General features: G+C 37.9%; 1 long non-coding RNA gene across 1 annotated transcript; it reads left to right on the top strand.

Moving 5' to 3' along the window:
• Window positions 1-11,956: 11,956 nt before the first annotated feature.
• On the top strand, window positions 11,957-13,082 carry LOC141397395 (uncharacterized). The gene is made up of 5 exons (XR_012411393.1): window positions 11,957-12,292; window positions 12,479-12,559; window positions 12,619-12,716; window positions 12,779-12,831; window positions 12,895-13,082. It is a non-coding gene; the product is annotated as an uncharacterized lncRNA (long non-coding RNA).
• The last annotated feature ends 14,353 nt before the right edge of the window (window positions 13,083-27,435 follow it).

Here is a 27,435-nt window from a genome sequence, read left to right as displayed (position 1 = left end):
ACAATTTCTGTAGTGTTAGGGAAATAATTCGTACTCTTAGGTATAAGATAATTGGATGCGTGTAACTTCTAGGTTGTTCGTGTGAAATTGCTTTTATGCCTCAGCCTTTAGGCCAACGATACGATTAAAAATATAATATACTAGCGGACCCGGCGAACTTCGTCTCGCTATTATAAAAAATAAAATTTCATACAAAAACTCAATTTTCGATTTTTCCAATTTTCCGACTTTTCCAGAGAGATTTTCCAAAATTTTCTTCCGCAAAGACCTTCTCCTCGAAAATACGAATAACTGACAAAAATTTTTACAGAAATCTGCCGTTCTCATTTTATGAATTACTATACATTTTTTACACCATTTTTATATATATATATAGATAATAGATATATATCCGATTCGGATAATGTGTTTATTCAGCATTGCCCGTCCCCGGCTAGTGCTATGGACCATGACAATATAGATATTATCTGTTTACTGTTTAGGATACCTTCTTTATAAGAATTCGAAAAATGTTCCCTAAAATGGTGCGCGCGATAATTTCCGAAGGGAGCAACCGATTTGGTCCAAACATTGCATATCGTAATATTTCTTCCAAACATAATTTAGGTTGGTATATGTACCATATTGTCTCACTGTTTTCGATACCTCCCACAAAAAATTTCAAAATTTGATTTTGGCAACAGGTTTCGCTTGAGGCCCCTTTACGACGGTACATTTGTATACCTTCAGCCTTTAGGCTATCACATTTTAGGTATATAGACTTTCATACGACCAAAATGTGCCCCATCGAAATAATGGTTTTGGTTTTTGGATTTGCTCTAAAATTTGGTCTTTGTAATATTTTGTCCGATGACAGCAACCTATTTGGTCTATACTTTGCACTTCGAAATATTTCTACATAACATTGCTCAGATTCGAAAAATCGCGCGATTTTTTTTACAAAAATATTTTCCCGATTTAAGAAGATAAAAAATATATGTAAAAATATTCAAATTCTTTCTTTCTTTCTAACAAAAATATTTTCACTATTTGAGAAAATAAAAAGTTTTTGTAAAACTGAGCAAATACTTTCTGAAAAGCAAATAGCGGCGCAGGTGAAAGTATTTTAAAATAAAAATCCCGCGATTTCCTTAGCAAATATTTTCACAATTAAATAAAATACACAATTTTTGTAAAAATATGCAAATATTTTAAAATCGAACGAATAAAAGAAATATTTTTTTCTTACTACTTTAAACTAAGAAAAAATTATAATTAAATGTCTATATTGAAAAATTTATACGCCTTTTTAGCGGGTACATCATCGCTGCATCTCGATACGTTTATCTATACTGATGCCGTTGTATAGCTGATACAGCTCGTGATTCATGCGACGTCGATATTCACCGTTAACGCAGATTGATTCGTAGATCTTTCGAAGAATTTTTCTCTGAAACACACTAAGCACTGCCATGTCTGCTTGCGCAAGTACCCAGGCTTCGAAACCATACATCAGCACGGGTAGTATCAGTGTTTTGTAAAGCGTTATTTTTGTTTGACGAGTTGTGGCTTCGTTTTAAAAGTGCTTACTTAAGCCAAAGTAGCATCTGTTACCCAATACAAATTTTCTTTTTATTTCATAACTGATGTCGGAACCAACTTCAACAGTTGGTTCGAGCTCAATGGACGCATTGCGCGTCGACACCATCAACGTGGTCTTCTCGCCGTTTGCTGCCAGACCCACTTTAGCAGATTCACCTTCGACCTTCATAAAGGTATCGGTCAGCATAAGTATCGGTCAGCCTGTAACCTGTTTTTGGTACAAAACTCTTCGTAGAGGTTCTTTCCTATTTTAACTGAAGATCTTGTGTCAGTTAGAGTCATTTTACAAAGCCGAATGAGCTTTGCGGGGATACCAAATTCAGACATGGCTTTTGAGCGTAGCGGGATGTCGAAGTCTGCTTTATAATCGGCAAAAAGGTGGTAGGTGTCGATCTGCATTTCTTGGGTCATCATCATTTGCCGTAGGGTAAATATCTGGTCGATGGTGGACTTGCCAGGTCTAAAGCCACATTGGTAAGATCCAATTATTTCGTTGACCATGGGCTTTAGTCGTTTGCACAATATCCCTGACACTATCTTGTAGGCGATAGGGAGAAGACTTATGCCCCTTATAGTTGGAGCATAAAGTCTTATCTCCTTTCTTATGGACGGGACACAGGATACTCATGTTCCAATCGTCGGGTACGCGTTCTTCCTGCCAGATGGAGCTAACTAGCTGATGCATACTCCTTATCAGCGTGTCGCCTCCGGTTTTAAACAGCTCGACTGTGAAATGTATTTCCAACTACCCAGTCTTATCTCACACATCCGTCCCAAGAGTGACAATCCCCCAAAATTCTGAAATTCTAGGTCGTTAATGAGCCAGTCATTTGGAAACGGTGTTCCTCCCATTCAAATGCCAACTTATGTCACTTTTACACCATTTTTTTTTTTGTGTTGCAAAAAGTGTTTTGTATTGCAAGTGATTTCTGATGTATGAGTGTATGTGAGCATGTGATGATGGTCATCACATTGATATCGTTAACAGATGGAAGATGTTATTGAGTTTCAATTTGTATTTGGAAAATGAGTTTTGCAGAAGTACAGGAGACCGACCATGTCCATTGCAATAATGATGAGGACAACACCGTTACTGCAACCATTGTCGTAACTGCTGCCGCTGCTGATGACAGTTCAAATTGAAATGTCCAGTGTCCGTTTATCCAACTGTGAAAATAAGGTGGTGACCATTTTGAAGGTGATTTAAACTGATCCCAAATGGGCATTTAGTAGGAAGGGTCAGAGGAGACGGGAATGATGCTGATGCAGTCACCAAGTTGTGGTATATGTAACGACGATTGTTTATGGTAACTGATTTTGGATGTTGGTTAAAGGCCATGGTAAATCTGATAACATTGTTTTGACGCTGTCATAATTATTCTAGTTCTAGTAATTAGTTTTTCTTTCTTATGCTTATGCAAGGATTAAATCCGTTATATGGAATTGCATTTGATTTCAATTCAAAGAGTAAAAATATTAAAAAAATAATAATAAAAAAATCTTACGCCATTTCTAAATTTGTTCATAAATATAATAAAGTGTTGTCTATTGTTTATTACGGAATCACGATTTATGTTCCATGTTACTTAATAGCACCATTTAGTTGCCGTAAAACGATTTAGCTTCAAAACAAAAATCAGCAAAACAGCAAATGAAAATGTCATCATATTTCATAACTTAACACTTCAATTAGTTTTTCACATGGGATAGAAGAATCACACAGACATATATCGAACAAATTCGCACCAAGGATCGAAAAACAGGATGATAATATCCTGTGTTGTTTACTTTTTCGACAATGACACTATTCTCGGGGGTTGGAGATTTAATCCCTTACAAATGACAAAAGGCCAAAACAAACGGACATTGGGTGAGTGACAAAAAGGAAGACAAAAGAATGTCCTCTTTGTGCGAATTATCTGGGTAGGGGAGAATAACAAATAATAAAAAAAGAACGGTTACTAAATTTCCATATAAATAAATACTGATACATTTTTAGCGTGTTTCTCTCTCTCAGTCATCTAGTCAGTTTAGGATGACAGTTTATTATTGTCGTCACAAAGACATACCTTAACGTTTGCCGTCGTAATCAAGACATTTATTTTTATTACTGAAGGAAAATTTTTTCTATTTGTGCGTGTTGGTCATTATCCGATTTATCCTAGCTGGACAATGTAGTTGCTGTATGATTCTTAAAGTGAATGTTCATGGTGATGATAGCATCATTACCACACATTTAAGACCTGGAATATGTTTATAGACTAATCGACAGAGACGGTCTGTCACAAATTGGTATGTATGATTTTGACATACATACACATATACGTACATTGAATGTATTATAAATCTGATTGAGTGTTGAAAACAAATATAAATTAATAAATTAAAATATAAATTAATAAATTGAAAACAAACTAAAAAAACCTCCTACGGACGACTTTTATTCTAAAGAAGCCTCCTACGGAGGTCTTCTATTCTATAGAAGCCTCCTACGGAGGTCTTCTATTCTATAGAAGCCTCCTACGGAGGTCTTCTATTCTATTGAAGCCTCCTATGGAGTATTTCTATTCTATAGAAGCCTCATACGGAGTTCTTCTATTCTATAGAAGCGTCCTACGGAAGTCTTCTATTCTATAGAAGCCTCCTCCGGAGTTCTTCTATTCTATAGAAGCGTCCTACGGAAGTCTTCTATTCTATAGAAGCCTCCTCCTACGGAGCTCTTCTATTCTATAGAAGCCTTCTGCGGAGGTCTTCTGTTCTATAGAAGCCTCCTACGGAGGTCTTCTATTCTATTCTATAGAAGCCTCCTACGGAGTTCTTCTATTCTATGGAAGCCTCCTACGGAGGTCTTCTATTCTATAGAAGCCTTCTGCGGAGGTGTTCTGTTCTATAGAAGCCTCCTACGGAGGTCTTCTATTCTATAGAAGCCTCCTACGGAGGTGTTCTCTTCTATAGAAGCCTCCTACGGAGCTCTTCTATTCTATAGAATCCTCCTACGGAGGTCTTCTATTCTATAGAATCCTCCTACGGAGGTCTTCTATTCTATAGAAGCCTCCTACGGAGGTCTTCTATTCTATAGAAGCCTCCTACGGAGCTCTTCTATTCTATAGAATCCTCCTACGGGGGTCTTCTATTCTATAGAATCCTCCTACGGAGGTCTTCTATTCTATGGAAGCCTCCTACGGAGGTCTTCTATTCTATAGAAGCCTCCTACGGAGTTATTCTATTCTATAGAAGCCTCCTACGGAGTTATTCTATTCTATATAAGCCTCCTACGGAGTTCTTATATTCTATAGAAGCCTCCTACGGAGGTCTTCCATTCTATAGAATCCTCCTACGGAGCTCTTCTATTCTATAGAATCCTCCTACGGAGTCATTCTATTCTATAGAATCCTCCTACGGAATCATTCTATTCTATAGAATCCTCCTACGGAGTCATTCTATTCTATAGAATCCTCCTACGGAGTCATTCTATTCTATAGAATCCTCCTACGGAGTCATTCTATTCTATAGAATCCTCCTACGGAGTCATTCTATTCTATAGAATCCTCCTACGGAGGTCTTCTATTCTATAGAATCCTCCTACGGAGTCATTCTATTCTATAGAATCCTCCTACGGAGTCATTCTATTCTATAGAATCCTCCTACGGAGTCATTCTATTCTATAGAATCCTCCTACGGAGTCATTCTATTCTATAGAATCCTCCTACGGAGGTCTTCTATTCTATAGAATCCTCCTACGGAGTCATTCTATTCTATAGAATCCTCCTACGGAGTCATTCTATTCTATAGAATCCTCCTACGGAGTCATTCTATTCTATAGAATCCTCCTACGGAGTCATTCTATTCTATAGAAGCCTCCTACGGAGTTCTTCTATTCTATAGAAGCCTCCTACGGAGTTCTTCTATTCTATAGAAGCCTCCTACGGAGTTCTTCTATTCTATAGAAGCCTCCTACGGAGGTCTTCTATTCCATAGAAGCCTCCTACGGAGTTATTCTATTCTATATAAGCCTCCTACGGAGTTCTTATATTCTATAGAAGCCTCCTACGGAGGTCTTCCATTCTATAGAATCCTCCTACGGAGGTCTTCTATTCTATAGAATCCTCCTACGGAGTCATTCTATTCTATAGAATCCTCCTACGGAGTCATTCTATTCTATAGAATCCTCCTACGGAGTCATTCTATTCTATAGAATCCTCCTACGGAGTCATTCTATTCTATAGAATCCTCCTACGGAGTCATTCTATTCTATAGAATCCTCCTACGGAGTCATTCTATTCTATGGAAGCCTCCTACGGAGGTCTTCTATTCTATAGAAGCCTCCTATGGAGTTCTTCTATTCTATAGGAGTCTCCTACGGAGTTCTTCTATTCTATAGAAGCGTCCTAAGGAAGTCTTCTATTCTATAGAAGCCTCCTACAGAGGTCTTCTATTCTATGGAAGCCTACTGTTCACTCTTTATTTTAAGGTGAGAGAAAATAAAAACAATTTATTTTAATTTCGATTTATGAATTTTTATTTATTTTTCAGGATTCTTTTTGGACGGTTTTAGAAGAAGTCGAAGACGATGCGGTTAATTGGCGGTAAGTACAACAACTGATTTTATTTCATTTTCTAATTCATTTTCTTATCCTATTTCTTTACAGCTAACTTCATTATTACTTACATACTATTTTTATACTATTTATTACAACTACGAAATTCAAGTATGTTTACATTAAAAAACATCAAATTAAAATATGTAAAAAATGAAATTAATAAAAATAGAAGGAGAAGAAAAAATCAAAATTAAAACAAAATAAAACCAAATTCAAAAATAAAAACAAAATGTTTAATACGCTCCAACATTCCGGCCCCATTGAAGGACCGCAGGTCTTCAATTTACTGGCAATGGAGCAAGTTTAGCAACTGGCCTCTTACATATGCCTCTCTTCGTCCTTATCTCCGCCACCCTGACCTTTCCGTCTTGGCCTTCGGTGACGCTGACGACTCGGCCGGTCAGCCACTCTTGAGGCGGTAGATTGTCCTCGTGTATTACCACCAGGCGTCCGATCTCCAGGTTGGATTGAGGCTGGTTCCATTTGCCTTTGTCCTGCAGTCCTAGGATATAATCCCTGGACCAGACCCGCCAGAACCTCTGCTTGAGAGCGCAGAGCATCTGCCAACGCTTGCAGAACGTCAGCTTGTTGACGCTGTCTTCGTCGACGAATTCTGGCGGCAGCGAACGCAGACCCGCTCCGACTAGTAGATGCCCGGGTGTCAGAGCTTCCTCGTCGTTGGGGTCTGGAGACAGCGGTGCTATGGGGCGACTGTTTAGCACCGCCTCTACTTCTGCGAGCATCGTGACCATCTCTTCTTGTGTCAGCAACACTTTGCCGACAGCTCGCAGAAGCAGGAACTTCGCCTGTTTCACGGCAGCTTCCCACAGGCCCCCGAAATGAGGAGCCCTCGGAGGAATGAACTTGAATTGCACGCTGCACGAGGCTGCGTATTCCTCCACGGCTTTGTGGCTTGCTAGGAACCTCTCTTGCAGTTCCCTCAGCTCTCGGCTGGCCCCGACGAAATTTGTCGCATTGTCGCACCATATCTTCCATGGGAGCCCACGCCTTGCGGCAAACCTTTTAAAAGAAAGAATAAAAGCATCAGATGACAAATCAGATACTAATTCAAGGTGAACCGCTTTGGACGTAAAACAAACGAAGACGGCAATATACATTTTGGTAGGTGGTCGCCCGCGTATTTTTAATGTAATATCAACGGGACCACAAAAGTCTACGCCTACTATTAAGAAAGGACGTAAAGCTCTCACTCTATCAGTGGGTAGATTTCCCATTACTTGGGTCATCAGCTTTGGCTTATATCTATAGCAATGAATACAATTCCGAACTATTCTGTTACATTCATCACGGGCATTTATTAGCCAAATTCGTTCACGGGACAAAGCTACTAGGGCCTTTGTACCAGCGTGACAATTTTTGAAATGTAAATCTCTCAAATATATCGAAACAAAATGATGCTTTTTTGGGAGTAAAAGGGGAAACTTCGTATTATGTGGCAACTTCGCATTAAGCAACCTTCCACCTACTCTTAAGAGAGAAAATGTTCTTTTACACTCAGAGAAATCGTGTATAAATGGCGTCAATTTTTGAAGATTTGATTTTAGGCAGACTGATTTCTTTATTTTAGAAATATCCTCTGAAAAACTGGACTTTTGTACTACTTCGACCAATTTCAGGAAAGACCAATTCAACTCTTGAGCTGTAAGACAGATAGAAATTGGAATCTTTCGCTTCTTAACTCTATCAACGAATCGAAAGATATATGAGACCACTCTAAGAAGCTTTTTATAAGATGAGTGATCATTTATTAATTTTAGAAGAATGCTCTCAGAACATTCCTTATCTGTCTTACTATCTGACGCCAATAAAACTTTGGATTTTCTTACTTCCAATGATTTTTCTTCCTCTGTCAACTCAAAATGTTTGTTGACAGGCCATTTAGACATATCGTCTAATAGAAATTCGGGTCCTTCGAACCATATTGAAGATTTAAGTTCTTCAACACTGCATCCTCTCGACACTATGTCGGCAGGGTTTTGTTTGGTGGGCACATGGCGCCAAATACCGCTTTCTGACCATTCTTGAATTTCTGCGACTCTATTCGAGACGAAAGTGGCCAGAGTTGAAGGATGGGTTTTTAACCAATACAATATAATTTCCGAATCAGACCAAAAGTATATATTTTCAACTTCAAAGTTCATCATTGGTTTAATTCGCAACCACATATTCGCCATTAAATGTGCTGCTGATAGCTCCAATCTCGGAAGAGACATTGTTTTGAGCGGTGCTACTTTGGATTTGGCTGTTAAAAGCCGACAAGAAACTCCACTGGAGTCCAAAGCACGAACATAAAAGCAGCAGCCATAGGCTCGCATCGAGGCATCTGAGAACCCATGAATTTGGATCCTCGAGGAAGTGGTCGTGTTTACGAATCTTGGGATTTGAATCGTATCTAACTTCGAAAGGTTAAATTTGAAATCTTCCCATGCTGTATTCAAACGCATAGGAATCGATTCATCCCAGTCTAATTTATTAATCCAAAGTTCTTGCAAGAGCATTTTGGCTTTGGTGATTATAGGGCACAAGAGACCGAGGGGATCAAACAAACGTGATGATATTGACAAAATGTGTCGTTTTGTAGCCTTCATATCTTGAAAGCCTCCCTCAATATAAAATTTGAAAACATCACTTCTTGGAGCCCAATGAATTCCTAATGCTCTTGCAGTATCAGAACCTGAGTGTAATAATTTTTCACTGCAACTTGTTTCATTAAAGTCAGGATGATTTGAGAACCATTTGGTCAATTTGAATCCTGCAGAACTGAGAATGGTAGTCACTTGGTCTCGAATTGTGAGCAGACTACTCAAATCAGCAGCACCAGTCAATAAATCATCAACATAAAAATCGTTGCGAACAACTTCAGCCCCAATTGGCAAAGTCTCTTTGGACAAATCGCTTAAATGGCTAAGACAACGTATTGCCAGAAATGGCGCAGAAGATGTGCCATAAGTGACCGTCTTCAATTTGAAAATTTGTAACGGATCACTATCGTTTTGTCTCCAAAGGATTAAGTGAAAATCTCTATCTTTCTCGTCAAGTAAAACTTGACGGTACATTTTCTCAATGTCTGCAGTAATTACATATTTATGTAGACGGAAACGAAGCAGAGTGGAGTACAACTCTTCTTGAATAGTTGGACCAACCATCAAGAGATCGTTGAGCGAAACATGTGAAGATGTCTTGCTCGAAGCATCAAAAACGACGCGAAGTTTAGTAGTTGTACTTTGCGGTCGGAAAACACATTGATGAGGAATGAAATAATGTGGCGTATTAGGAATTTTATTATTTGTCATTTCCATGTGACCTAAGTCAAGATACTCTTTCATAAAGGAATTGTACATTCCTTTAGATGTGTCGTCATGAGAAAGTCTCCTTTACAAAGAGAGAAACCGCCTTTTTGCAGTTTCAAATGACGAACCTAAACGTTTCACATCTTCCTTGAAAGGTAAAGACACTTGAAAGCGCCCTGACGGTAAACGTCGCACATATTTTTGGAAATGTTCCTCACATTTATTTTGCTCATCAGACCAAATCTTTAATGAATTATTTGGAATCTCTTCCAACTCCCAGAATTTTCTAACAATTGCATCAATCGTTTCACTATTCCCTATTGAACTATTTAAATGGCATAAAGTAGAAGTGGACCCCTTTGACTCATCGTATTTTCCAGCTACGATCCAGCCAAGCGAAGTTTTTTGTAAAACTGGAAGACTCGGATTTGGTTTGATTTGGCCTACACAAAGAAGTTCGAAGAAAACTTCAGCACCAATTAACAAATCAACTCTCCGAGGTTCATTAAAACTAGGGTCAGCCAGTTCAATATTTTTAGGAATGTTCCAATCAGAAATTGATATCCTTTTATCGGGTTGAATATTTGTTATGGAACTCAACACCCAGAACTTAGAAGAAAATTGGGTTTGATTGAGTCTCGACATTATAGACAGTTGGACACTATTCTTTGAAAATGATGATAACTCAGAAATACCAGTTAAATTTAATCTGCCACCTTCTCGTTTTACCTTAAGCCTCTGTACCAGGTCCTCAGTAATCAAATTAGGTTGAGAACCGGAATCTAGAAGAGCTCTAGCCAAAATGTATTTCCCAGAACTACTTCTTACCTGAACTAGTGCTGTGGCCAAAATTACGCCTTCACTCGACGCCGAATGGTTGACCGAAGCACTGGAAGTAGAGGGCTGCTCTTGATACAGATTTGAATTTAGATTATCAGAAGCATATCGATGCAGTAAGAAATGGTGTGCACCACTGCATACTCTACACTTCACTCCTGAATTGCATTTGGCCACCGTATGACCCTTCTTCAAACAATTAATGCAAGCAGGGACGGCTTTAATGAATTCAAATCTTTGGAGAACTGGTACAGCAGTAAAAGAAGAACAATTTGTTATGTTATGCTGCAAAGATCTACAGAAGACACACTTTTCTGGAGATTGTTTCTGTTTAGAAACAGAAAGTGAAGTCTTGAAATTCCTTTTAGGCTGATTATCAAATTTGGGTTTGTTTAATTTGGGTCTTGCACCAGAAGACTCCTCAGCAGAAATATGCTGGTATCTTTTATTTAATACAGCCTCGCAATCAGACCATAATGGGAGCTTTTCGAAGTCAAGCTGTTCTTCCCATTTGGACTTAGTGATTGGATCGACCTTTGACATAACTAAGTGGATTAAAATTGCATTCGTAATCTTTTTGTCATCACCAATTGACAACAATGAATCGTATATGGCAGAAACAGTATCGATCATGCTTCGCAAAGCAGAAGCCGAAGGTTTGGTGATCTCAGGAAGATCGAAAAGCTTAGCAATATTATCAAAAAATATCAAGCAATCATTATCATAAACCTTCTTTAAGCTGGCTAATGCTTTGGGGTAATTTTCTTCAGAAATCTGAAAAGCTTTTACAGTACCAAGAGCTTCGTCAGATAAGCATGAAATCAAATGGTTGAATTTTTCTATGTCTGTCAATGTCGGATCTGTGTGAACTAAATTTTCGAAAAGACTTATGAAATTCTTATATTCGGAATATTTTCCGCTGAATTTTGGCAATTTCATGTTTGGCAATCTAGATTGATGCGATTGAGCACAAAAAGAAGTCTCAGGCATACTGCTCCTCCTATTTTTAGATAAAACTCCTAAAAATAGGGACTTTGCCGATACACATAAGTCTTCCAATTCACCACGATCATCATTATCGGGATCTAGAATATCTAGTTCGGATTGCAAATGCATTGCCTCATCAATATATTTGTTTAAAATGTCTAATCGACATTCTAATTCAAATGAATTGAAGGATATTTTCTTTTCTCGGAAAGAAGTCTTAATTCTTTCAATATTTTTTATTATTTTTTCCTGTTGTTGCTTCAAATTGGCTATTTCCGTATCAGGATTACTTTGGTGTTTCTTACCACCAGCCATTTTGATATTAATCAATAAGTTTAAAGGAGTTTCAAACAACAGAAAAACTCTACACACTTTTATATTTGTTAGTGGTAGGAAATGTCAAGTTTATTATCAAATAAACTCTCGCTTTTTTGTAATAAAAATATAATTGTCAGCTTTAAAATAGTATATTAATACTATCTCAATTAATTAATTTTAGTTCGACAATTGAAAACACAAAAATTTCAGTAAATTAGAAATTTTGGAAAATTGCGTAGTCTAAAGCACCCTTAAGTATTTTGTGTATATCGATAACACCGATAACACAATTGATCAAATTGAATAACCGAAGATGGGTACTCAATTACTCACAAAGTATGTGGCACTAATGAAATTAAATCAAAACAAAAGAAAAATATTAGAGAAGTGGCAAATGTGCGAAAATAATAATTAAATTATATCAAATTGCCAAAAATAATAAATATTTTGTGTAAATAATTTCACTCGCGAAGTAAAATTGAATAATAATCGCGGAGAGTGGTGCTTTGAAAAGACCAACAACACAAACAATTGGAACGGCTGACAAAGTGAAATACAAAGCGGAATAGGAAAAGAAAAGCAAACTTAATTTAAATGTAATAATTAAGTTCGTGTTATTTTGCCGCGAATAACTATTGCCAAAGCGTTTCACAAAATGTAAATATGTTTTAATGATGAAGCGTATAGTGATAATTTGTGTGAAGTGTATATATTACAGACAAATTTGAACAATTTACAAATTCTCTAAACCTGAAAAATTTACAGGTTAGGATTCACACAAATTATTACAACGCTTTTACCTGTGAATCAGAATCACTCTCCTGATTATGTTTGGATTTGCAGAGACGGCAATCACAGAATCGGGGCATTGATGAAGATCTGCAACACAGCAACAGGCAATAATGCGGGAAGTATATATTTTATGTAAAAGGTCTTTATGTTAAGCACGGTTTTTTATTAATGTTCTTCTTCTTCTTTTGCAGCAATTTAGCAAAATTTGGTTTTATAGAAACTTAATAAAACACAACCGACACTTTATATCCCGGGTTTCGGCACCAAAATGTTCACTCTTTATTTTAAGGTGAGAGAAAATAAAAACAATTTATTTTAATTTCGATTTATGAATTTTTATTTATTTTTCAGGATTCTTTTTGGACGGTTTTAGAAGAAGTCGAAGACGATGCGGTTAATTGGCGGTAAGTACAACAACTGATTTTATTTCATTTTCTAATTCATTTTCTTATCCTATTTCTTTACAGCTAACTTCATTATTACTTACATACTATTTTTATACTATTTATTACAACTACGAAATTCAAGTATGTTTACATTAAAAAACATCAAATTAAAATATGTAAAAAATGAAATTAATAAAAATAGAAGGAGAAGAAAAAATCAAAATTAAAACAAAATAAAACCAAATTCAAAAATAAAAACAAAATGTTTAATACGCTCCAACACCTACTACGGAGGTCTTCTATTTTATAGAAGCCTCCTATGGAGTTGTTCTATTCTATAGAAGCCTCCTATGGAGTTCTTCTATTCTATAGAAGCCTCCTATGGAGTTCTTCTATTCTATAGAAGCTTCCTACGGAGGTCTTCTGTTCTATAGAAGCCTCCTACGGAGGTCTTCTATTCTATAGAATCCTCCTACGGAGGTCTTCTATTCTATAGAAGCCTCCTACGGAGCTCTTCTATTCTATAGAAGCCTCCTACGGAGGTCTTCTCTTCTATAGAAGCCTCCTACGGAGCTCTTCTATTCTATAGAATCCTCCTACGGAGGTCTTCTATTCTATAGAATCCTCCTACGGAGGTCTTCTATTCTATAGAATCCTCCTACGGAGCTCTTCTATTCTATAGAATCCTCCTACGGAGGTCTTCTATTCTATAGAATCCTCCTACGGAGGTCTTCTATTCTATGGAAGCCTCCTACGGAGGTCTTCTATTCTATAGAAGCCTCCTACGGAGTTATTCTATTCTATAGAAGCCTCCTACGGAGTTATTCTATTCTATATAAGCCTCCTACGGAGTTCTTATATTCTATAGAAGCCTCCTACGGAGGTCTTCCATTCTATAGAATCCTCCTACGGAGGTCTTCTATTCTATAGAATCCTCCTACGGAGTCATTCTATTCTATAGAATCCTCCTACGGAGTCATTCTATTCTATAGAATCCTCCTACGGAGTCATTCTATTCTATAGAATCCTCCTACGGAGTCATTCTATTCTATAGAATCCTCCTACGGAGGTCTTCTATTCTATAGAATCCTCCTACGGAGTCATTCTATTCTATAGAATCCTCCTACGGAGTCATTCTATTCTATAGAATCCTCCTACGGAGTCATTCTATTCTATAGAATCCTCCTACGGAGTCATTCTATTCTATAGAATCCTCCTACGGAGTCATTCTATTCTATAGAATCCTCCTACGGAGTCATTCTATTCTATAGAAGCCTCCTACGGAGTTATTCTATTCTATAGAAGCCTCCTACGGAGTTCTTCTATTCTATAGAAGCCTCCTACGGAGTTCTTCTATTCTATAGAAGCCTCCTACGGAGTTCTTCTATTCTATAGAAGCCTCCTACGGAGGTCTTCTATTCCATAGAAGCCTCCTACGGAGTTATTCTATTCTATATAAGCCTCCTACGGAGTTCTTATATTCTATAGAAGCCTCCTACGGAGGTCTTCCATTCTATAGAATCCTCCTACGGAGGTCTTCTATTCTATAGAATCCTCCTACGGAGTCATTCTATTCTATAGAATCCTCCTACGGAGTCATTCTATTCTATAGAATCCTCCTACGGAGTCATTCTATTCTATAGAATCCTCCTACGGAGTCATTCTATTCTATAGAAGCCTCCTACGGAGTTATTCTATTCTATATAAGCCTCCTACGGAGTTCTTATATTCTATAGAAGTTCTTCTATTCCATAGAAGCCCCCTACGGAGGTATTCTATTCTATAGACGACTCCTACGGAGGTCTTCTATTCTATAGAAGCCTCCTACGGAGGTCTTCTATTCTATAGAAGCCTCCTACGGAGTTCTTCTATTCCATAGAAGCCTCCTACGGAGTTCTTCTATTCCATAGAAGCTCCTACTGAGGTCTTCTATTCTATTGAATCCTCCTACGGAGGTCTTCTATTTTATAGAAGCCTCCTACGAAGGTCTTCTATTCTATAGAAGCCTCCTATGGAGTTCTTCTATTCTATAGAAGCCTCCTATGGAGTTCTTCTATTCTATAGAAGCCTCCTATGGAGTTCTTCTATTCTATAGAAGCCTCCTATGGAGTTCTTCTATTCTATAGAAGCCTCCTACGGAGGTCTTCTATTCTATGGAAGCCTCCTACGGAGGTCTTCTATTCTATAGAATCCTCCTACGGAGTCATTCTATTCTATAGAATCCTCCTACGGAGTCATTCTATTCTATAGAATCCTCCTACGGAGTCATTCTATTCTATAGAATCCTCCTACGGAGTCATTCTATTCTATAGAATCCTCCTACGGAGTCATTCTATTCTATGGAAGCCTCCTACGGAGGTCTTCTATTCTATAGAAGCCTCCTATGGAGTTCTTCTATTCTATAGGAGCCTCCTACGGAGTTCTTCTATTCTATAGAAGCGTCCGAAGGAAGTCTTCTATTCTATAGAAGCCTCCTACAGAGGTCTTCTAATCTATGGAAGCCTACTACGGAGGTCTTCTATTTTATAGAAGCCTCCTATGGAGTTGTTCTATTCTATAGAAGCCTCCTATGGAGTTCTTCTATTCTATAGAAGCCTCCTATGGAGTTCTTCTATTCTATAGAAGCTTCCTACGGAGGTCTTCTGTTCTATAGAAGCCTCCTACGGAGGTCTTCTATTCTACCGAGGTATTCTATCTTATAGAAGCCTTCTACAAAGATCTTCTATTCCATAGAAGCCTCCTGCAGAGGAACGTATATTACAATACTTTACTATTTTTGGCAGCCCATCTCTACTCTGCAGACCAGTTCTAGTACGAAAGTTTCCTTTTCCAAACATAAAAAAACCCAACTTCTGACCATCACTGTCACAACAATTACCATTCATTTGAGGCTTACTGAGATTGATAAAAGTCAATGGAGGGGATTTTGTTTGGTGAGGATTTGATCTGAATTGATTTAAATCGGACGCTATGCTCAATGTTATTGGTATTTATGGCGGGGATTATGTTGGCCACAAGGTGTCCTTAATGATATTTTCCTTTTCCACAACTACATAAATGTCTTTGATTAATGATATGATGATTTCGGATAAGACCATGAATATGAAATGTTACCACCTTGGCTTATGGTTACATGAAATCTCCACCAGATGGTTGACGGCGTTTGTGGGTAAATATGGAAATGCATCAATTTAATTACGCACGTGCGTCACGTGACATTGACTAGCGTAAAAATTGCATTTTGCACAAAAACAAAAAACGGCATTGGCGAAAAACACCCCTTTTAATGGCTCTCAAGCTGATAGGCAGAGATTACGGAATTTTAAACAAGAAAACAACCAAAGTAGGTGGATGACGAGGAAAATTTCATTAAATATGATAAATGGTCAGCGATTAGCGTTGAAAAAAATACAACACCCAGTAGTCAGTGTGTCCCAAAAGTCCTCTAAGAGGTAACACAGGAGGCAATACCTTAAAATTGATCTATGGAAATTTATGCAAATATTTTGTTGTATTCTTTAAAGTACACAATTGATGTCAATAACAAATTCTTGGGAAGCCACAAAAGGAAGCCACGGTGTGTGTCTCCACCCATCACCCCCTCATTACCTTGGGTGACATGATAAATTATTAGACATTTGTTTTCTGTTGCTTCCTCGAAGTTGAGAGATGTCGTTTCTTTGTAATTTTGGTTTTAAGCATTCTTGAAAGTTAATTGAACCAAACAATGGCAGCCCACTTAACACAACCGCAGCCATCACAAACGTGGCGGCAACAAAAAAAACCGAATGACAATCTTAACCACAGCCATCGAAAATATTTACCTTGCTAAAGACTTGAAAAATAGCAACCAACGTCTCTAGAGAGATAGATGCGCTGCGACGTTGCCAATAATATATTGTGAAATTATATGCAGGACTGAGTAGTGTAATAGGCAAAGTAAAGAAGGGGAAAAGGGGAATCTGTTTCGTTTAATTTGGGGCGCTAATCGAGACGTAACTAATCTATATTTTTTATTAGAGATTTTTTTATAATTTTCTAGCAAGAGTAGGGTGTGGATTTTACGATGCGATGTGACAGTTCTGATTGATCTAGACATTTTGCATCCAGATTCCCGTTGTCATAATAGTTCTGCCTTCTCAGGGCAGACCTTATGACATTTGCCCTATAGTAAGACATCTGGGGTGTTACAGATTCAAAGATTTTTTTTTCTTTTTTTTTTATTATTAAGTCTATAGATAATACATGTATCCTTACAGACTAAAAATATACATATATACAATTACGATTGGATGGAAGTGTTATGTATTAAGATGTAATATTATTTTCCGTTTTAAAGCATCTTTATTTTCAGACAGATCGATCTGATTATAAAATTTATTGAATTGCAAAAGAAGGTAGCGTAGTGGATCGTTATTGGCATAATTCCTCTGAAAGTATTGAATTTGAAGCAGTTGAAAATTTCTTGTTTGCCTGATGGGAGTTTTTATTATGATCCTACTCATTATCAGGTCTGAATAAATTCTTCCTTGAATGATATTTAAAACAAAATTTAAACCCAGCGTTACTCGACGACTTTTCAATGTAGGCAGTTTAATCATATTAAGTCTTGTCTCATACGAAGGTAGGTTCTGATAGTTCCATCCATGATGACGCAGACAGAATAAAAGAAATTGTTTCTGAACCGATTCAATCATGTTTTCGTATATAGTGTAATGAGGATCCCATATTACTGCACCATATTCAAGTATGCTACGAACAAAAGATATGTAAAGACGTTTGGTGATTTGCGGATCCCCAAATTCTTTACCCCATCGTTTCATAAAGCCCAGTGCTCCATTGGCTTTATTGACCATAGAATTAATATGCTGTCGAAAGCTAAGACGATGATCCAATAATATACCAAGGTCATTGAATGATTCGACAGTGTCTAACTCGTGATTATCACAGTAGTATTTAGTACGTAGTTGATGAAGTCGATAGAAAGATAAATTAAAATTACACCAGGTATAAAAATTGTCTAAATCTGACTGAAGAAGAAGCTGATCGTCCGGGTCATTAAATGAGCGGAATATTTTCACGTCATCGGCATACATTAACAAATTAGAATTTTTAACAGTCGTGGGTAAATCGTTTATGAAGAGTGTGAAAAGAATTGGGCGGGCCAAGGTGGCTTCCCTGTGGAACACCAGAGGAAACGGATATACTTTTCGATACAGCGGAGTTAAATTTCACCTTTTGAGTTCTTCTAGACAAATATGATTTCAGCCAATGCAGTAAATGTGAACTGAAGCCCATTTTATCCAATTTTATGAGCAATAGAGTATGATTAACTTTATCGAAAGCTTTAGTAAAATCGGTGTATATAACATCAGTCTGTAATCTAGATCTAAACCCATCATTAACAATAGTGGTCAATTCTAATATATTTGTAATCGTTGAACGAGATTTCCGAAATCCATGCTGACAGTTAGATAAAATATTAGAAACATCAAAGGACAATCAGAGTATCACATGCTTTCGACGAGCTAAAAGCTAATCTAATAGCAGTTGCGTGTTTCATATAAACATCAATATTTGAATTGGGAGGGATGTATGAACATGTTAGAAATATGGAAGAGTTACCAATTCGAATTTTTACTGCAACAAATTCAATGTCAGAAACTAAGGATAAAATTATTTCTTCTGTAGCAAAATCGGAAGAAACTGCAATGGTGTACTTATTGCAGTTTCTTCCGTTTTCTTTGAGGTATCCAGTTTTCTTTGAGGTATCGGATCGATCGCGTTTGAAAATATTATACTTTTTACACAATATTTCGGAATTAAAGATGTTTTTCTTAAGCCATGTTTCGGTGAATACAAGAATATTATAATTGAAATCAAAACTATCTATATATAATGAAGTTAATTTAGTATTCAATCCTCTTACATTTTGATAGATTACATTTAAGTGTTTCAAAGATGGAAAGTTAATTAGTTTTTTGAGGGATTTGATAGCGGAGGTAAAACGGCGGCATTAGTAGTAGGGCGATCTTTGTAGATATACTCTAGAATTATTGCTTTCGATGGCCAGAATTCAGTCTTCACAACGGTTTCAAATATTTCTTCAGGGACAATTACCCTAAATGATACTTTTCTTCTCTTCGTTGCATAATTGAATTTGAAAACTTGGATGTCGATATCATGATTAAATTTTGATTTAACATATTCAGTTACTTGCTCAGGAGTGGTTTCAGAAGCAAAACGGGCGGCAAAAATAGTTTTCATATTAGGTACGACTTTTAATGTGTTATTCAACGATTTTGAGGGAGTTAAATATGGAGTAGTTGATGGCGGGAGGTGTTGCCTTCGTTTCAATGGCGTTTTTGTTGCAGTTGGTTCAGGTATTTGATTTGACCCAGAAGGTATAGCATCACTTGGTCTCGATGGAGTTTGAGATACATTTCAAGATATTGCGGTTTCAGTGCCATTTGGTAATTGCGTTTTTGAAGGAGTTTGAATAATAATTTGAGGGGTTGAGACAGGATCAATCATAGAAACATCAGATGTTTTTTTTCTCTTACGAGTATCCGAAGGAGATTGAAGAAATTGTTCTAAACATGATGATTTATCAAAAAACTCCTTATACTTGGAAAACTTTTCAGTAATGGATATTAGATCATTTTGTAATGTAGTAAATTCAGTACGTGTTTTCCTAAAGAATGAATAAAATTCCACATCATAAATTTTACATTGTCTACAGCACCAATGAAGCCCTTTATCTTCTCTTAGGTTGTCCACTGTTCGAGCAGCAAGTTCAACACAATTAGCATGATAGCAGGAAAAACAGATCCAACATGTCACCATCGGCTCTTTAAAATTGGCAGGGTCAATTTTACAGTTAGGCTTTGAACAAGACATATTTGTATTTTTTTGTCTTGGTAAAAATTATTCGAATTGTTGAAAATGTTTTATATTATTTATTTTTTTTTATTTTTGTTTTATTATTATTTTTTTTTGCCCACTGTAAACTGTTGTGAACAAATGGATGGTAATTATTGTGGTGAGAAGTGTTTATCTAATTCAACAACCAGGTGAAAGAAGCAGATCGAGTAATGACGGTGATGATAACACAGCAGCAACAGATGACAGAGTGACGTTTATTTGTAGATCGCTTGTATGAGATCCACCTTAAGCAAGTTCATATTACCGGTTTGCTCCCGCCATATAAATTTACGGGTCTTATATCGCGTCATTGAAGTACCCTAGCAAATTGGATGCTTTCCTAGTGGCTACAATCTCAACATGAAAGTCACTGTAGTACATTACGAGCTTGCATGAACCATTTATTGGTGTTTTTTCGCAATAAATATCGGTTCCCGTGCCTACCTCCATCTAAGATCGCCACAATATTTAGAGCAGACATGTACAGCCCTTTAATTTAAATTAAGTCCCACCATACAACAACATACAGTAATACTCTCTCCGTGTTCATCTCTGATATAGGGAAAGTCTATCTACAGGCCAGGTGGAACTGATAGAATTATATATACTGAGTCAAAACTGTCAGAGATGGGTAAGTACCCACTGGTGTAATCACCGTCAACTTGCACAATTTGATGATCTGTAATATTGAATACCCCTGGAGCCAAAAGCAATTTTTGACACTTAGATATGAACCAAAAGAGACAAACTCCAGGATTGCGTTAAGAGCAGCTTGAGAAGTGATTTTGATTGCTCCAGACATCAGCATTGAAGCGGCTCTTTGTACACTTGATAGCATGAGCAGGAGTGCCTTATTGCCAATTGCCCACAGACTGATAAGTTTTCTACCATGTCACGATAGCTGGCAGGACTTAAGTATCTCCAGGGGTCAACATCGAAACATACTAAACAGAAGGATGGACCGGTTGTAATGGTGTGGACCTCTTTGTAGCTGGCTGCTTTTCCTCAGAAGTTTCCATTGGTTGTGGTTTTGATTTAATCGACTAAGAAATTACTGCTTTGGAAGAGGTGAACTCCACCACAAACCGATTAGTATACTGTCAGTTTGGACCTGACAAAGGGTTTGAGAGACAACGCGTTGAAGGGATTCAACGAAACCATTGTTTAACCTTTATTATTCCATTTGGCACTTATAGGGGTCCGACGGGGATAATTTCTGGATTCAACTTCGGGTTCTTTTGTAATCCTCAAATCCGGCAGTCGATTTATTTTCTAATGTGCTTTGGGACTTTCAGAGGTCGGAGGTATGAGTGGCGCATCCATTTTGTTAATTGTTGCGTCGTTTTTCTAACATTCTTCTAAGTAAGTCGGGCTTATCCGACGCTAATATGTCCGATCACAGCATCCTTTACATCAATATGGGATAATGTGATAGGTTTTCCTATATGACATTACACTCTCCTCCCAGTAGGCTGTGGGAACAGACTAAGAAGTTGTTGTTGTAACGGTATATGATATATTTATAATCTCGTTTTTCTGCTTAATCTGGCTATGGGTATATCTCCAGTTCTAGGAATGTGGCTGCTTCGATCATGTAGATCGATCATGATATATCTGGGGGGTCCAATCCGCCATATGGTCAGGTCATTAGGAGGTTACTCCATTGCAAACCTTAAAACACAGAACCAGACACACGGTCGCTTAATCCCTTTATTTAGTAGGAAATAGGGCCCACATGGCGGTAAACGCAGAACTGGGCGGCAAAGACTTTGATGGAACGAAGAGATATGAGATCTAAATACGCGGTATTCCAAATTAGAAAAGCAAAGCAACAAATAGAGAGGAATGTAAATATTTTCTTAGTTCGGCTTATAGGGCAAATGTCCTGTAGCGGGCCAACTAAGTAATTACGAAGGCATCTGCAAAAAATATGATAGTTAGCAGTACCAGATTTAATCATCTCGCTATTTATAAGGGCACCTGGCTGTCTCCAGATCAAACAACAAGTAATCAAATTGATCATGTTGTGATAGATGGAAGACATTCATCGAGCGTGTTGGATGTACGATCGTTCCGAGGCGCAACCATTGATTCGGACCATTACCTTGTTGCAGGAATGGTATGTACCCGTCTAAACGTTGCAAATAAAGCACGAACAGACACAACGCCGAAGTTGGACATCGATAGGCTGCAAACACAACAGATAGCCACAGCATATTCCACTCAACTAGCCCAATTGCTTAATGAGAGCACTCCTTGTGCCGATAACATAACAACACAATGGCAAAATATTGCCCACTCCATGCAAACAGCCGCAAAATCCATACTTGGATACCAGAGACCTCCACAAAGGAATTCATGGTATGTCCAGGCGTGTCGTGCTGCTACCGAAGAGAAAAATGCGGCATATAGGGCTACTTTATAATCAGTAGAAACGCGTAGCGCACGAGAGAGATATCCGGAGAAAAGGAGAGAAAAAGAGAGAAATGGATAATAAGGAGTGTGAAAAAATCGAGATGTACAGGAGCCAGAATGAAGTGCGAAAATTCTACCAAAGAGTGAAACATCAAACAGAGCACATCCTCCTGTAGAGACCATCGAGGTAATCTGGTAACAGATACAGATAGCGTGCTCAGGATATGGAAGGAACATTTCTCCAATCTGCAGGTATCCGATAGTATCGAAGACGATGATACCACAGATCCAATCCCAGATGATGGTACGAGTATAGAATGTATACCACCCGGCCAAGATGAGGTAAAAACAGCAATCAACCGGCTGAAGAATAATAAAGCAGCAGGAGCCGATAGCTTGCTTAATGAGAGCTTGGCTTGCTTAATGAGAGCTTTGTAAGATGACTTTAACTGATACTAGGTCCTCAGTTAAAATTGGAAAGAACCTCTCCGAACAGTTCAGTACCAAAAGAGGTTTCAGACAAGGAGACAGCCTTTCGTGTAACCTATTCAATATTTTGCTGGAAAAGGTAATACGAGATGCAAATGTCAAAAGAAATGGCACAATTTACACCAATAGCCACATGTTACTTGCTTATGCTGATGACATAGACATCATGGGACGATCAGTAGAGGAAGTAACTGATACCTATAGGAAGGTCGAAGCAGAATCTGCGAAAGTGGGCCTGGCGGTAAACGGCGAAAAGATCAAATTAATGGTGTCGACGCGCAAAGCGTCTATAGAGCTCGAACCAACTGTGGAAGTTGGTACCTATAATTTTGAGGTAGTTAAAGACTTCGTCTACCTCGGCACTGCCATAAACACAACAAACAACATCAGTTGTGAAATAAGAGAAGAATTGTATTGGCCAACAGATGCTACTATGGTTGAAGTAAGCAATTTAAAAACAAAGCCACATCTCGTCAAACAAAAATAACACTATACAAAACGCTGATACTACCCGTGCTAATATATGGCTCAAAAGCATGGGTACTTGCGCAAGCAGATAAGGCAGTGCTTGGTGTGTTTGAGAGGAAAATTATTCGAAAGATCTAAGGGCCGATTTTCGTTGAGCTACATCAGCTATACAAAGACATGAATATAGTTAAACGTATCGAGATGCAACGATTGCGTTGCCTAGGCCATATCATAAGGATGAGCGATGATGAATCCGCTAAAAAGGCGTGTGAATACATGCCACATGGCGGTGCACGCAGAATCGGCAGGCCAAAGAATAGATGGCGCAAACAAGTCGATGAAGAGATGACAAGGCGAGGTATTCCAGAAAGCGAAGCGAAAAACAGAGAGAATTGGAGATCTTTTCTTAGTTCTGTAATGGGTCAGCTAAGTAAGTAGATCTTGCATTATCCGTTCACGTACGACTTAGTTTTTTCCTAGGGCAAATGGACGTTTTTAACGGTTACGATTGAATTCATTAAACCCGTTTTTAATAGTGCTTAGAATGGTCCTTTATCGACATACAAAGAATTAATTTTGTCGATGCACCCTTGCCGTTATTATACACGTTGAAAGTTGTGAAATTAAATTGTTTTGCAAAGTTATTTTTTCAAATCACTATAAACAATACAACATAGTATTTCAAACTGAGTACTTTTAGGCTAAAAACTGTTAAACTTTCAAAAAAAAAAAAATGGTGCCTGACAACACGCAGTCTCTCTGGTATCAAACATCTCTGCCAATAGATCAGATCGAAAAAATATATATTTTAATATCTCGGATACTGTTGCGATCTTGATTTTTTCGTTTTACAGTTGGCACATTTATTTTTCCGACGGAAAATAAATTTCTCATCTTTCTTTTTTCCGATATATCTCATGTGGTATGTATTGGTATTGATATGACACATTCCTATCTTCGATAGCAGTAAAAGTTTCCTTTCAGGTACTGAAGAACTGTTTGAATGTAGTCGATAATATTTTGAAATGCGTTGATACGTTGTGGGAATGAGGAATATTTATGTTTCATCGGTCTGCACCTTGAAGGTAAAATCCGCGGACATTTCAGAGGAAGACTAGCAGATTATGACTTTCAAACGTTTGCGAAGTCGTTAACAACGCCTAAACCAACGATTGTGAACGTACTTTGCAGCTACCAATATACATCACGTGGTCAGTGAAATGCAACTTGACCCGCCGTATCCTGTGGACACATCCTGTAGAACTAATCTATGTATTTTTGCTAGACAATATATACGGATTTTTGAAGCATAATATTATAACCTCAGGCTTAAAGGGTATACATACTTTCATCGACCAAAATGTTTGCCGCATCGAAATAATGATTTTAGACCCCGAGTATATTTTGAGGAAATCAGTTTCAGACAATTTGGAGTTGATTCAGCCATATCCGTTTGTCTGTCTGGTGCGCATCATAACTCGCGAACCGATTTGGTTCAAATTTTGGTTATCATAATGTTTTGTCCAAACTTAGTTTAAGATCGCAGATATTGGTCCACTCCTTCCGGTACCTCCCCCACAAATGTTCAAAATTGTTTGCAAAAATTGTGCGCAAGATAACTCTCGAAGGGAGTAACCGAATTGGTCATAACATTGCATATGGTAATATTACTCCCAAGCACAGATCTGGTTTGAATATATACTAAATCGGTATACTACTTCGTGTACCTTCTACAAAGGGGAATCTGTTTCGTTTAATTTGAGGCGCTAATCGAGACGTAACTAAACTATATTTTTTATTAGATTTTTTATAATTTTTCTAGCAATAGTAGGGTGCGGATTTTACGATGCGATGTGACAGTTCAGATTGATCTACACATTTTGCATCCAGATTCCAGTTGTCATAATAGTTCTTCCTTCTCAGGGTAGACCTTATGAAATTTGCCCTATAGTAACACATCTGGGGTGTTACAGATTCATAGATTTGTAGATCGCTCGTATGAGATCCGCCTTAAGCAAGTTCATATTACCGGTTTGCTCTCGCCATATAAACTTACGGGTCTTGCATTGCGCCATTGAAGTACCCTAGCAAATTGGATGCTTTCCTAGTGGCTACAATCTGAACATGAAAGTCACTGTAGTACATCGTGAGCTTGTATGAACTATTTATTGGAGTTTTTCGCAATAAATATCGGTTCCAGTGCCTTCCTCCATCTAAGATCGCCACAATATTTAAAGCAGACATGTACAGCCCATTAATTTAAATTAAGTCCCACCATACAACAACATACAGTAATACTCTCTTCGTGTTCATCTCTGATCTAGAGGAATCTAACTATAGGCCAGGTAAAACTGATAGAATTATATATACTGAGTCAAAACTGTCACAGGTGGGTAAGTATCCACTGGTGAATGACAAAAGCAATCTTTGATACTTAGATATGAACCAAAAGATACAAAAGCGGCTCTTTGTACACTTGATAGCATGAGCAGGAGTGCCTTATTGCCAATTGCCCACAGACTGATAAGGTTTCTACCATGTCACGATAGCTGGCGGGACTTAAGTATCTCCAGGGGTCATCATCGAAACATACTAAACAAGAGGATGGACCGGTTGTAATGGTGTGGACCTCTTTGTAGCTGGCTGCTTTTCCTCAGAAGTTTCCATTGGTTGTGGTTTTGATTTAATCGACTAAGAAATTACTGCTTTGGAAGAGGTGAACTCCACCACAGACCGATTAGTATACTGTCAGTTTGGACCTGGCAAAGGGTTTGAGAGACAACGCGTTGAAGGGGTTCAACGAAACCATTGTTGTACTCCTCAAATCCTGCAGTCGATTTATTTTCTAATCTTCTTTGACAATTTTAGATGTCGGAGGTATGAGTGGCGCATCCATTTTGGTAATTGGTGCGTCGTTTTTCTAACATTCTTCCTAAGTAAGTCGGACATAATGTCAGCGATAGGTTTTCCTATGTGACATTATGCTCTCCTCCCAGTAGGCTGTGGGAACAGACTAAGAAGTTGTTGTTGTTGTAACAGTATATGGTATATTTATAATCTCGTTTTTCTGCTATCTCCAGTTCTAGGAATGTGGCTGCTTCGATCATGTAGATAGAGATACGGTCAGATCATTAGGAGGGTACTACACTGCAAATCTTAAAACACAGATAGACACACGGTCGCTTAATGCCTTTATTTAGTAGGAAATAGGGCCCACATGGCGGTAAACGCAGAATTGGAAGGCAAAGGCTTCAACGAAACGAACAAGTGGAGATGAGATCTAAAAACGCGGCATTCCAAATTGGAAAAGCAAAGCAACAAATAGAGAGGAATGAAATATTTTCTTAGTTCCGCTTATAGGACAAATGTTCTGTAACGTGTCAACTATGTAACTACTAAGGCTGGTCGAGAACTTTCTAGCCTAACAATGAAAACGCGAGTATTTTTCATCAAAAATAGTTTTATTGATTTCTTAAGTACTCGTAGTCTCCAGCATGATTTATACACTTTTTCATGTGCTCAAACCAATTGTTGAAGCACTTTTTCCCATCCGATAGAAAAACCTCCAAAACATGATTTTTCAACGCTTCAACAGTATCTTCTGGCGACGAAAATCGTCGACAACGTCCTTTTTCTTGATATATGGGAATCAAAAGCGGATAACCCATCAATCCCACGTTTTGTCCGGTCAAAAAGGCGCACTGTGACTTGTCTTCTCTTGTTCGTTTTTTCGAATTTCTGAGGAGACTTCAGGCAAACAAATTGTGGTGTACCACTCGGAATTAACCGTCTTAAGTTCCTCATGCCGTAACATGGTCAGATTTGGCGAAGAAAGAGGCGCCATTTGCTTCAAAGTGCCTATTCCATGATCAACTTTTGTTGGATTTGGCTCACCTTCGAAGACCCGCCATGTTTTGTTTCGGGCTTATAGGCATAGATCCAAGATTCGTCGTCTGTGACGATCATATAAACGTCGTTTGAAGCACCGCAACCGTATTTATTCACGATTTCTTTGCACCAAGACAAGAGCCTTTTTTGAGCGATTGTACAATTGTGCTGGATCTAACGAGAAAACCACAGTTTTGCGGCTAGAGGTTCATGCAATATGAAATGTAGATTGATGGAATTGCCCAATGATGCCTCTATCTCATGGTATTTAACATTGCGATCTAAAATTATCCGTTCTCGTACGACTTACGGCTACGATTGAATTCATTAAACCAATTTTAATAGTGCTAAGAATGGTCCTTTATTGACATACAACGATTTAATTTTATCGATGCAGTCTTGCCGTGATTGTACACGTCGAAAGTTGTGAAATTCAAT

Source organism: Musca autumnalis, unplaced genomic scaffold, assembly GCF_047663935.1.
Source record: "Musca autumnalis isolate F117 unplaced genomic scaffold, ASM4766393v1 scaffold_3, whole genome shotgun sequence".
Classification (NCBI taxonomy): domain Eukaryota; kingdom Metazoa; phylum Arthropoda; class Insecta; order Diptera; family Muscidae; genus Musca; species Musca autumnalis.
This window is presented reverse-complemented; position numbering and strand designations above follow the sequence as displayed.